This window comes from Monodon monoceros, unplaced genomic scaffold (genome assembly GCF_005190385.1).
Source record: "Monodon monoceros isolate NGI ecotype Baffin Bay Population unplaced genomic scaffold, NGI_Narwhal_1 Super_Scaffold_1, whole genome shotgun sequence".
Lineage (NCBI taxonomy): Eukaryota > Metazoa > Chordata > Mammalia > Artiodactyla > Monodontidae > Monodon > Monodon monoceros.
The window spans coordinates 45,342,113-45,355,311 of record NW_021703765.1 but is presented as its reverse complement, the minus strand read 5'-3'; positions in this window follow the sequence as shown (position 1 = coordinate 45,355,311).

Sequence of the window (13,199 nt, the reverse complement as noted above, 5' to 3'; positions counted from 1 at the left end):
ACATATTTACTCAGCCAGTATTTTGTGGTGTAATTGAAACAGAATTCTGACTTTTATAGTTCATATGAATATGGATAATATAGCATCTATTTTTATGTCTGTAGACTTTCTTTTAGAAATACATTTATTTTGAGCAATAAAGTATTTGATCTTACTTTTGACTCTCTTGTTCCCCTTGGGAAATTGGAATTAGAACAAAAATGAGAAAAGAAACAAGATAATGACTGATGTTGAGGCAGTTAATGTTAATTAAACTGTAAAACGTTTCCTTCCTCCCCTCCCTCCCTCCCTTTTCCTCCTTCCCTCCCTGTTTTAAACAATGCCTACTGTGTGTCAGGCAGAGTACAAGCCCACGGAATAACAGTAAGCAAGTGCTAGTTTCTGCTGTAATAAACATGTCACAGAGGGCGGGGGCCACCATGTGCCCGGTGGATGACAGTAAGAGAATAGAGATGGTGGCTACCTGGAATTATTAGCCTCGTAGGAAAGGTGAAATAGGCCACTGTTGACCTGAGGTGGTTTAGGAGAGTTGCTGAAAGGGTGTGTCTGTGTGCACATGTGTGAGTGTATGTGTGTGCGTGTGCACACAGTTTCACGGGTGGCCAAGGGCACACAGTACAGAGAAAGAGGGTTGGATGAGTTGAGTGCTTCGGTGCTTCAATTTTCAGTTCCTCCCTGAAAATAATAACATAAAATTCCTACTTTGCAGAATCCAGAGTTTCTTTAACATCACATGAAATTCATTCTTTATGGATGTTGCCTAATGTTGCACACTTTTATCTCATTTATCCGTGGGTATCAACCAAAATGCAAACTCTTGACACCAGACAAGTAAGTAAAAGAAAAGAAGAGGGATTGCCACTAGCTGTCTCCCAGTCTCCTGCTTCTGTTCCCAGGACCAGACTCTCTTACCTCTCGAGCATGCTCCGTCTTGGGGTGAATGTGGCTGAGGTACAGGCAACATCGGCTCAGGGCCTGTCATTATTGTGTCTTTGCTAACAGAAAGCCATGGGGCGGACTGGGTCTCCAGGTGCTGGCTGTTGGGGCAGGCAGCCCCCGCCATGGCTGTCTGGTTTTGGTCTCCTACAGCGCTCACTTCCCCCTCACCTCCACCCCCACCCCCAGGCTCCTATCAGAACGAGGCAAGCTTCCCACTGGCTCGCCAAAATCCTAATTGCACTGAGACCTCTCTCTTGTTGACTTTGAGAAGCCTCACCAAGGACCTATGGAGCAGCTGATTTTCTTGTGTAGGGTGACATGGTTTAGTTACATTTGGGGACAGAAATATTTTTGTGGTCATGTCTTATTGACCAGTACAATGTTATCCTTAATTCAATTGCTCCAAACAAACACTCCAGCTAAAACGAACTGGATAACTAAACATAAACACATTTATTTTGTTTTTTTAACAAATTCCCCGTAAACCAGTAAAACAAATACTTTGAGGTAGAGCTATATATTTGTTAATAGAAAAATATGATAATTATCTTTATAAATCTGAAAGTGGTTTAAAATAATGTTTTCTAAAATTATGACTTTTTGAGTAGTTGGAATTTGCCTTATACTGTGAGCTAAACTTTAAACTTCTATTTAATATATTTGAAAAATCTGGGGCTTAGAGAGGTTAAATAATTTGCCCCAGGTTATATCGCCAGTGAGTTCCAAAGATGGAGGATGAACTCTAAAGATCTCACTCTTAACCAATTTCCATCTTTTAAAGGTAATATTTCATGAACACCAATATGTCATGTAATTTCATTTGGTACATGGTTATTGTGTAGCTGATCAAGAATCTAACCCTTATTTATCTGAAAAAAACAAAAACACTGATTTGAAAAGATAATGCACCCCAATATTCATAGCAGCATTATTTACAATTGCCAAAGGTATGGAAGCAACCTAAGTGTTCATCAACAGATGAAAGGATAAAGAAGATATATGTATATATACAATGGAATACTACTCAGCCATAAAAAAGAATGAAAATTTGCCATTTGCAGCAACATGGAAGCACCTGGAGGGTATTACGCTAAGTGAAATAAATCAGACAGAGAAATACAAACACTGTGTGATATCACTTACATGTGGAATCTAAAAAATAAGACAAATGAGCAAATATAACAAAAAGGAAACAGAGTCACAGATATAGAGAACAAATTAGTGGTTACCAGTGGGGATAGGGAAGGGGGAAGGGCAAGATAGGGGTAAGGGAGTAAGAGGTACCAACTCTTATGTATAAAATAAATAAGCTACAAGGATATGTTGTACATCACAAGGAATATGCCAATATTTTATAATAACTTTAAATGGAGTATAACCTTTAAAAATTGTGAATCACTATGTTGTATGCTTGTAACATATAATATGGTGCATCAACTATATTTCAATTTTTTAAAAAGTAAGTACAGTGTCTATGACAACAACTAAATCTGCTTTAGTAGATCATGCTGCCACAGCAATATTTCCTGGAAAACTGAAAGAAATAACAGTGTTAAAGGAGAAAAGTTAAAAAAAAAAAAAAAGAATCTAATCCTCAGTCTAACTGTAGAGGCCATGAAAATCCAGTGCACTGCAATTTCTTCTGGAGCCTGTATGGTTTGGAATATTTTTGGTTTCTCAAAACAAACCTACTTCCACCTCCGTTAGTTTCTCAAACTAAAGAAATCACTGGGGGGATGGGGGGGCTTCCCTGGTGGCGCAGTGGTTGAGAGTCCGCCTGCCGATGCAGGGGACACGGGTTTGTGCCCCGGTCTGGGAAGATCCCACATGCCGCGGAGCGGCTGGGCCCGTGAGCCATGGCCGCTGAGCCTGCGAGTCCGGAGCCTGTGCTCCGCAACGGGAAAGGCCGCGACAGTGAGAGGCCCGCGTACCGCAAAAAAAAAAAAAAAGAAAAGAAGAAATCACTGGAAGTGGAAATAAGCTGCATTTGTACAGGGAGGGAAGAAAAGAACCAAGAAAACTCTGGGCAGGGAACAGAGAAAGGGGATTTCTTTTCCGCAGCCCAATTTTCAAATGATTTTTGAATCTTTTTTTTTTTCTCTTTCAATCAAATTCAGAGCATGCTCCATTTATTTTCAAACCTGGCTGGTATAATTTCGTCACAGTAATTCACGTTTTCATAGTCTTCACTTAAAATCGCCAAATGCATTTGCCAGGTGTTTCAACAGCAGCCTGGGGTCCTCTCTCTGGGAAGGGTTGGGGTGACGGCAGGGGTGCTTTTCTCCTAAAGGACAGAAAGAGAAGCTACCGGGAGCTCTGACACAAGAGAAGATCCACAAAAGTAGGACACCCTGGAGGGTATTTGGCATATAACAAGGTTGAGTTAGATCCCAAACAAAGTGAAATCGAAGCAGGCTGGCCTCACGTTGGAGATGGGAGTCTGCCTGGAGCTGACAAAGCCCCGGCTATAGAGGGGCTTCATGACAGGAAAGGAAATGAAGACATTCCTCAGCTCTCCACCCACCTTCTTTCTCCCAGACCCAAAGATGCTCTATCACATTTCACGTGAGGTGGAAAGAACACACAGGCTCCCTGCAGATGCCTCTGTCCACAGGTCACTTCGGCTTGGCCTGAAGCCAGCGCTTTAAATGCATCCTCAAAGGAAATCCTAAAGGAAGTCTCTCCCCTGCCAAGATACATATGTGTGTAGAGAACATAGATGCGCATTCTGGAGACAAAGAAGCCTGCGAGGAGAAGTTTTGCTTGGAGTGCCCAAAAAGCTCCTGGCCACGGGACCTGAGAGGGAGAATCTGCGTGTGTGAGCAAAGTCTTTGCCAACTGGTCGCTGCGGGGAACAGAAAATGCTTCCTGGCCCACAGTAGAATCTTTCAGCCAACTCGGGAAGGGTTGGCCAAGGTTTTATATGGGAGTGTGCATTCTTTAAGCAGGCAAAGTCGTTGGCACCTAGGCAACAAAAGCATTCCCTAGTGGGAAGCTGCATCTTTACTTCTTTGATGGATGCTTTTCTGGGTTCAGGTTGCCCCAGGTTTTTATCAGCTAAGGAAGTTTTGTGAACACAAGTAAACAGACGAAAGAACAGTAACATTAGGGAATACATTACTGTATAAACCTGCCTACCTTGGGACCATAGCTAATATCCCAATGACTAGTACCTTAATACCTTCTTAAGATGGTACTTGCATTCAGAAAGATTTTTACCTTTGACTAATCACGTTTTGAAATTCATATAAGCCGGTGACTGTCAGACTGGGAGGCACCCAGGGCCTCACACTTAGAGACTTTGGTTTAATTGTTCAGAAGCGGGTCCGGGGCTTGGGTCATTCTGTACTTGCTCCTTGAGCGGCTCCAACATTCAGGCAGGGCTAAGAAGCCCTGACATCTACAGGCTGTCCTCACCTGCCTCATGCATCATTCCTGCTGGGCCTAGAGGTGAACATGAGGGGCAGAATTCTGAGTCCAAACCAGATTATAATATGCTCTAATACAGTATTTCAAGAGGATTTCTTGACATTTTACCGTGTATTTTACCATCATGCTTTTTAGGTACAGGAAATCCGTTTCACCTATTGATTTTGTGGAGCAGGTCTCCAGACATGTTAGAAACGCTTGCACCGTCTGACGTGGCCACGTGGAAATCTTCGGGTTTAGTGGGTGATGTAATATCCGCACCAACTCCCCTGTCAGGAGACACACACCTGAGAAAACATGTTGGCATCTTTTCTTTCACCTGTAAAATGAAGAGAAAACCAAATATAATCAATGTTTGGATGAGTTTCGCTCTCCATCTGAGAGAATCCCACTGGCCATTGACTATCCTTTCAAATGACCATGATGATGTTGTGCTTCTTGTTTTTTCTCTCTTTTTCTTTTTTTTAGCGGAGGGAGTGGAAGTACTTGGGTAACTTGGTCAGAGTTATCTGGTTATGATTGGACCAGCCTGTTTGTAGTTTTAGATCACAGTCTGTTTCCTTAGTATCACACGGCTCTCTGCCCAAGCCTCAGGAAAAAGGCTTTCTGCCATAAGGACTGAGAAAACCCAAAGTATCTTCAGATCTTAGGTCATTATTTCTGGCTCATTTGTATTATCCCAGGAGTCTGAATAAAAAGAATCTATTAAGCTATGTTGCATAATATAGTAGACTCCCACATTTTTTTTTTTTTTTTTTTTTTGCGGTACGTGGGCCTCTCACTGTTGTGGCCTCTCCCGTTGCGGAGCACAGGCTCCGGACGCGCAGGCTCAGCAGCCATGGCTCACAGGCCCAGCCGCTCTGCGTCATGTGGGATCCTCCCGGACCGGGGCATGAACCCGTGTCCCCTGCATCGGCAGGCGGACCCTCAACCACTGCGCCACCAGGGAAGCCCTAGACTCCCACATTTTAAAAGTTACATGTGTGATATATAATACATATTATAGAAAATAGAATAAAAATATTTATAATTGCCTTTCATAGGATTAGTGACTAGATGATAACATGGCACATATTATCTGGATCCTATAAATTTGAGAAAAATCAATACATATTTCCCCTATGACATCCTAAAAATTATCCATAGTATAGTTCGGACATTTTAAGTAAGCAGCAGTTAATTTGATTTTAAAATATTATTTACTTATTTTCAAATATGCACATGGTTCAAAATTCAAAAGATGCAAATGGTTAATAGCAATAAACTTTCTTTCCCCTCCTCTCCCAGCTGCCCACTTCCCCCTCCTTGGTTTGAACAGTGCTACTAGTCTTTTGGAAATAGAACTTTTATTTATAGTGTATTTAGGTAGAACTGGAGGATGAAGAAGCTCATTCTCACTAAAAGCAAAAAAAAAAAAAAAAAAAAGTGTTTGGTGGCAAATGGAGGAAGAAAATGGCATAATCTTTGGGTTTTTTCTTCTAGTTTTATTGAGACACAATTGACATACAGCACTGTATAAGTTTAAGGTATACAGCATAATGATTTGATTTACATATATCATGATGTGATTATCACAAATTTAGTGAACATCTATCATCTCATATAGATACAAAATTAAACAAATAGAAGAAAAAGTTATTCCTTGCGGTGAGAACTCTTAGGATTTATTCTCTTAACAACTTTTATATGTAACATACAGCAGTGTTAACATTTATCATGTTGTACACTGGTACTTACTCATAACCGGAAGTTTGTTATAAGCTTTTGACCTTCCTCCAATTCCCCCTCTCCCACCCCTCAGGGACATCATCTGTGAATATGAGTACAGCAATATTTATTGCCAAATGACTTTTTTTTTTGCCGTGCTGTGCAGCATGTGGAATCTTAGTTCCCCGACCAGGGATCAGGCCTGTACCTGCTGCATGGGGAGCACGGAGTCTTAACTGCTGGACTGCCAGGGAAGTCCAGCCAAATGGCTTTTTGAAATCTCTGTCAATGGCTTCTCCAGCATAGTGCCTCATCAGGAGATGCTGAAGAAACAGTTGCTCATTTAATTGGCTGTTGATGGGATGCAGTCTTTCTTATATATCACATGTCCCCATGTGCTATCTCCTGTTTCTACATCCTCTGTGAGATGTAGAATTAGGCAAGCTGGGCCTCCTGGCCTTTAATTTCCCTGCTCCCTGAACAGCTGATAACCTACACTCCCTTGATTTGGAGAGTTTGGAGTTCCCTTCCTGCATCTTCCCATGTATGCAATTCGGATGCTGCCTCCGCTCCGGGGTGGTACTCATGGTGGCACTTTCTCCAAAGATGTGGGGCAGGTGAGGGCTGAGGTGCTTCTCCTGCTGTGTTAAGAGTTGCCTTCTACTTTCCCATCAGGAAAGACAGCCTGGTTGGGGTGAGGAAGCGGTTTTTTAGCCACTGTTGCATGTCAAATAGGGCTTCCTATTGTTTTGTTTACCTCATCGGCTAATTCTGTGATTTTAGGTCCAGGAGAGTTTTGCCAGGTGGCAAATATTCTAGGTGAGTGGGAAAGAGTGTAGCAGGGAGAAACGGCATGAGGCTCTGTATGGACCAGCACAACCCTGAATTTTATTCTCTATCATCTTTTCCCTCTTTGATTTCCTTATTTTCAAAAACCCAGAAGAATGTGTGAAACGGGCTGGACTGGACAGGTTGAAGCTAAGAAAGCCGTTTCCTTAGCAACTGTAGCGTATGAAAGGCTGGCAAGCATTCCTTGTCTCATTTTTCATTTCATTTTCTGCGGCTCCTGAAAGGAGGTCAGATGCTCTGTGTTAAGTTCACATTGCAGTTTTGCTTTGTGGTACCTTCTGTCTCAAAGCTGGGGAAGGCAGATCGTTGTGCAAGTCACTGACTGCTTTTGTTTATTTCAATGAGACACGAGTATACACACACACACACACACACACACACACACACAGAGTCACATTTTGCAGCCACTTCTCAAAGAATCATAGAATATTCATTCTATTTGTGAAGAGTTCAGAAAAGAAAGTGTCAAAAGCAAAGGATGCATCAGCCATACACATATTTGCAGGTCATCGGTCTTGAACGAGAGCTATTCTGATTTCAAAGTCATACCAGAATATTTTTGGTAATGGCAAACTGCACCTTTTAAAAAAAAATTCAGATTAGTCCTTCATTAATTGATTCGTCTTCTAAAATTTTATGCAAGATCTAAAACTGAAGTTTATGGTTAATTTTAAGTTTCCAAATTCAATTCAACAATATTTATTGCCTCTCTCATTCGCTAAGACCTGAAGGGGATAAGCAGATGTGGTAAGATGGTCTGTGCCCTCAGGGAGTTTCAAATTTAGTAGTGGGAATAAGACAAATACAGCGTAATTACAACTACAAGGAAGAAAGTGATAAATGGAGCAATGCAGTGGTTATCGACCTTGACTGCAGATGGGAATCACCCGGGGAGCTAGAAAAACACCAGAGGTTCCTCCCTGGAGGTCCTGATTTAATTGGTCGGGGGCGCAGCCAGGGGACTGGGATTTCAGAAAAGCTTTCCAGGTGATTCAAAGGCACAGCCAAGGTTAAGAACCACTGCCAAAGAGCGACCAAGAGATGTCCAAGAGACACTTTGTCTTGGTTGGGAGCGGAAGAGGCTTAGATGGCGTTTGAGAAGAACACTGAAAAGTGGGTGTGATTCCAGTAGGCAGAGGAATTTGGGAGTGAAAGGTGGTGTCTGAGGACGAAGAGAAGCATGAGAACAGCCACAGAGGCGTGCAACTGGGGAGCAGGTACTTAGGAGCCGCGAGCGCACCATCGGAGCGTGCGCTGGAGCATCACGTGTCCGGGAGAGTGCAGAGCTCAAGAGGCAGACGGAGGAAAACGGAGGTGGGGCAAGTAAGACCTGAAGGACCCTGAGCTGGAGGCGGGACCTGGTTCAACTTTGGTTTTTCTGTTTTTAGCCGTGCCTACAGGTCTTTGGGGTTCTGAGTCTACTTGCGATGGGGGAGGAGTCTAGCAGAAGACAAGAAAAAGAGCTAATTATGGGAGAAAGGATGAATTCAATATCTGATACAATCGCCATCTTATAGGTTCAGGAGGAACGCTGAAGATAATTCGGTTCTGTTTGTTTTCCAGTAGAGGAGTCCCTAAAGGAACCGACCTGTGACAACTACCTGGCTAGTTAGTGAGCTGTCGTGATTCTGAGGTCAGCGGGGTGTCCAGGTGGAGATGTCCAGGGGGCAGTTTACAAGCAGGTCTGAGGCTGAGGAGAGAGGTCAGGGAGAGAAGCACAATTTTGAGAATAATTTTCAAGGAGGACTGGAGGGCGAGTGAGGCATATGGAAAGAAAAGGGAGAGTGATATTTAGATTAAAAGAGAATTTGAAACCTACGAAAGAGGCATAGAATTAGTATCAGAGAAATAAGAGGAGATTCAGAACTCAGTGGTACAGAGAAGCCAAGAAAGAGAGTTTCCCGGAGGAGGGGTCTGCATGCAAAATGCTGCGGGTGCAGAGGCTGGAGCCTCGGGGCTGAGAAGGAACTCTCGGGGGCGTGGCTTGTCTGCAACCCGGGTGGTGGTTTAGTGGCCGGTGGGTCGTGAATGAATGGCACTGCGAGCTCTTCTCCTGCGCTCACTTGAGTCCTTTCTCATCTATCAAAACACAAAATGGTTGCAGTGAAAACCAGATAGACTCATTTGCTTTCTGAGGAGAAAAACAGCCTCTGATTCTGAAATTTCAAGTCAGACCCATGAAAAAATGACGTTCTACAATACAAGCTTGAAAAAGAAAACGAATAACTTACAAATGAGGCCATAATTAGCTGCCTTTCCAGTGTTTAAAGTTATTTACAAATGAAAGCCAATGGATAGGGGGGCTGTGAGCGTGTAGATAGATTATGGATATCATAGTTGATATCATGGTTGATCGAGAGAGAGGACGAGTGAGGAATGGGGGGGTGGGAAAAAGACAAAAACTCTGGATCTTCCCCTTGGGGAGTGGAGGCAGCCTGCTCCAAGCTGTTTAGGGGTTCTGCTCAGCAGTAAGAATGTCCAAAGGCATCAAGCCTCCCAGAACCCCCTTGGCTGCCCAGAAAGAGAGAGTTAATGAACAGGGACGGACGCTACCAACAAAAGAAGAAATGCTTTATTTATTATTCACTAATCTCCAAGGTCCCTGTGCTATTCAGAATTAACATGCTCTCTGGAATAATGGTTTAGCACCTCCTGGTTTGATGTGGCTGTGCTTATCCACGCACATGCAGCATCTTTCCGAGGGCCAGGAAGGAGACATAAAACAGAGCCCACCCCGCCACTACCTACCCAGCCCTTAGAGGTCATCTGGTACCGCCTCCCACCTCAATGTAGGAATCACCTCATGGGTCCCTGACAAGGGCTGTCTCGCCTTGCGTGTTTCTAACCATGAGGAGTTCATCACCTAATATTGCAGCCCATTCTGTTTTTAAGTGATTTTATATCTTTAGGACATTTTCCCATGTGTTGAATTCTTCCTTTCTATAGCATCCATCTTACACCTGGTCCTAGGTCTTATCTCTTTTAGATTCTATCATTCCCCTCAAGCTCTTTCTCTATTAATTATTGAATTTGTATTCTACGACTGGAGTCATTTTCATTTGCTTTATGGAATTAAAAAATAAACAAAACCCCAAATCGTAGCTTATGTACTAAAACTAAAATTCTTTGGTATGATGTCTAGATCCATTTGGGGCCCTCCATCCCTTTAAAAGAAAGCTTGAAGTCAACACAGCATTGGTAATTTTGTTTCCTCATTAAGCTTAAACAGGCTAGGCTACTCTTAGTAGTTTTTCTCAATCTAGTGTCTTTGACAAATGTCTTTCTGCGTAGGGATTTCCATTCTTGTGCTGGACCTACTGAGTGGAGCCAGTCTATGACATGAAGCAAGGGCATCACTTTTTTTCAGCGGTGAGCTTGGGCAATGTCTGAGTGCTCAGAAAATTTAACAGTTGTCACTTATGGAGGTCCATTTGCACCCAAATCTCAGACCTCTTTTTCGTCATCATCTCAGAGAGAGAAGGGACCATCCTAATTATTTTTTCCGGGTAGCAAAGCACTAAGGCAGTCACAAGTGAGTATTTGGCAAATTCCTGCTGAGTTGACTTGCATGGAATCTGCTTCAATAGGTTTCCCCTCTTCCCCTGAACTCACAGTTTCCTGTAGGGGTACTGGTGAGGTTCCTCTCCACAAAACAAGAAAGACATCTTTTGATAATTTCTAATTATGTGAAGTGTACTTGGATTCTGTAGCACTTCTTTGCAAGACTAGGTCAAGAATTCTGATAGATGTTATTGGAAAACATTATTTTTTGGAAATTGATAATACAAAATGGAGAAAATATGCTGCTCATGAGCAGACAAATTGGATCAGGAATCTGTGTTGCCATGTTCCACAGGGCAGCAGAAATTCGCACAGTTCAGTATCTCAAATACCAGAATGCTTACCTTTTTTATCTGGGTTCTTCAGAGTCTTTGGGATATCTGGCTGACTGTTTTCAGCTACGTTCATTCATCAGAGAATTAACATTGTTGTTGTTTTTTTGTCCACAAGGACTAAGAGATATGCAAATAAGTTGCAAATGACTTTTTTCCATACACAGTTTTTCAGGGTATTTTTCCCGATTCCTCCTACATAGGTTTAAATGTCGTGTGACTTGATGTGGGACCAGCTTAAATTAGACACTGTTCTTTCCGTTTTAACAAGTGTCCTGATCATATCCAGCTCAATTACGTTCACCCCTGATAGGCAGTTCTTGCTAGTAGCGCTTGGCTGGTGTGGACCCGTGCGTGGCACTTGGGTTCCTGGGTACCGGATATATCTGTAACTCCCTCTCTGTCCTTTCTTGGCAGCGACTCTGTCAATCTACTTAATGATTGCCCCTCTTGGCCTTTTTAGTAGGCATTGATGTACATTAATGGTAGAAGTTTTATGTACAAATAAAACTTGACCTGATTTTCAAGTGTTGGGTTGGCATTTCGTGGATACTTTTGTGCTTCCTCTGTAATCGTGGGGCTGTTAATTTTACTGGAAGGCCAGTCCTTGGAAACAAAGCCAATGGCAAAGTTCCTCTCCCGGCCCCCTTAACCCTTTTGTGGAGATACAACTTTTCCTACCATTTCAAAGAAAGGGCAGCTCGATAGATGACCGTCATCTGGATGTTGGGTACTGGAGGGATGAGCAGAAGGAAAGAGTGTGAAAACGAATGAAATTGTCGTTTCAACAGAAGACTGTGGAGTCTATGACTATAAAAGAGAGGAGAGGTAGGTTTGGAAAGCAGACATCTGAGGTTTTTAGAAAAATTAACAAAACATCCTCTCTCTGGCAAATGTTGTGGTGAAGACTTCTTACCTATGGAGTGTGGCTTGAATACAGATGTTCTTGAATCTTCACATGTAGATTTAGATGGGTTTGGGGAGAGCAAAAGGCCTTTTTTCAAGGCCTATTTCCAATGTCATTTTTTTTTTCTTTAAGAAGATGTTGAGGGTAGGAGTTTATTTATTTATTTATTTTTGCTGCATTGGGTCTTCGTTTCTGTGCAAGGGATTTCTCTAGTTGTGGCAAGTGGGGGCCACTCTTCATCGTGGCGCGCGGGCCTCTCACTATCGTGGCCTCTCTTGTTGCGGAGCACAGGCTCCAGACGCGCAGGCTCAGTAGTTGTGGCTCACGGGCCTAGTTGCTCCGCGGCATGTGGGATCCTCCCAGACCAGGGCTCGAACCCATGTCCCCTGCATTAGCAGGCAGATTCTCAACCACTGCGCCACCAGGGAAGCTCTCCAATGTCATTTTTTTTCCACAAAGCTTTCTCCGATTATCCTGAAGTTGGACTCTCTCTCCTTGGATCTCCTAGAGGGCTCAGCGCCTCCTTTTGCCTTAGATATTCTTCCTCATTATTCTTCATCTCCTTTGCTGAAGTTCACACTCCGTGAGGGTGGGGCTGACCTCACATCATCTGTGTGTCTCCTGCTGTACTTAGGGCAGAAGGCGCTCTCCAGATGCTGGAGTTGAGTTGTGTAGACTGGGATTGAAAGGATGGGAGAGAAAGCAGGTCAACTTTGAAAACCTCTTGCATTTTCGAGAGCTGGAGATCACTCCCGACGCCACCCCGGGGAAGGAACTGGCCATGTCATGTTGTGTGGAGGGTGCCTTTCTGGTGGAGGGGTTGGCTGTGAAGCCCTGCCAGGGCATTTTTAAGTGGATGTCTTCTCAGAATCCTAGTGCTCTTGGGCACAGCTAGGCTCTGAGGAAGAAGGTGACTCTGTAGGGTTGTTAGCAAACATTTAACCCCCAAGTGCTGAAGGTGTGAAAGGAGAAAGCCTGGAGGATGAGGCCAGCTCAGGGTACCAGGAAAATAGGTCAGAATTTTGAGTGGCATCTTGCACGTTGAAAGACTGTGACATCCTTCTCTGCGTAAAGTTTCCCAGATTGAATGGGTGTCGTGTCTCTCCTCCTTTATTTCCCAAACCCTTTCAACCGCACTGATCTGCGGAGTCCTCCAACAGAGGGGTTTTATCTCATTCATCCCTGGGTGCCCGACACCATATGAGTGGAATGAACAAATCCATGCACGTGACGTCCACGTTCCTGCCTCTGCTTTGATGTTGCCATCCTGTCATCCTGTCAACAGACAGTTGACTCTTCAAAGACAGCTCTTGTTTTTGAATTTCTAAAATGCCCAGCACAATGCCTTATGCTGATTAGGTTTTTTTAAAAAAACAATAATAGTACATTTTAAATAAAACTATCGTTTCATAAGTGCTTTAATTTTATATACTAATTAAAAAATCAAGAACATTTAATTTTTAGCATTATTTTAC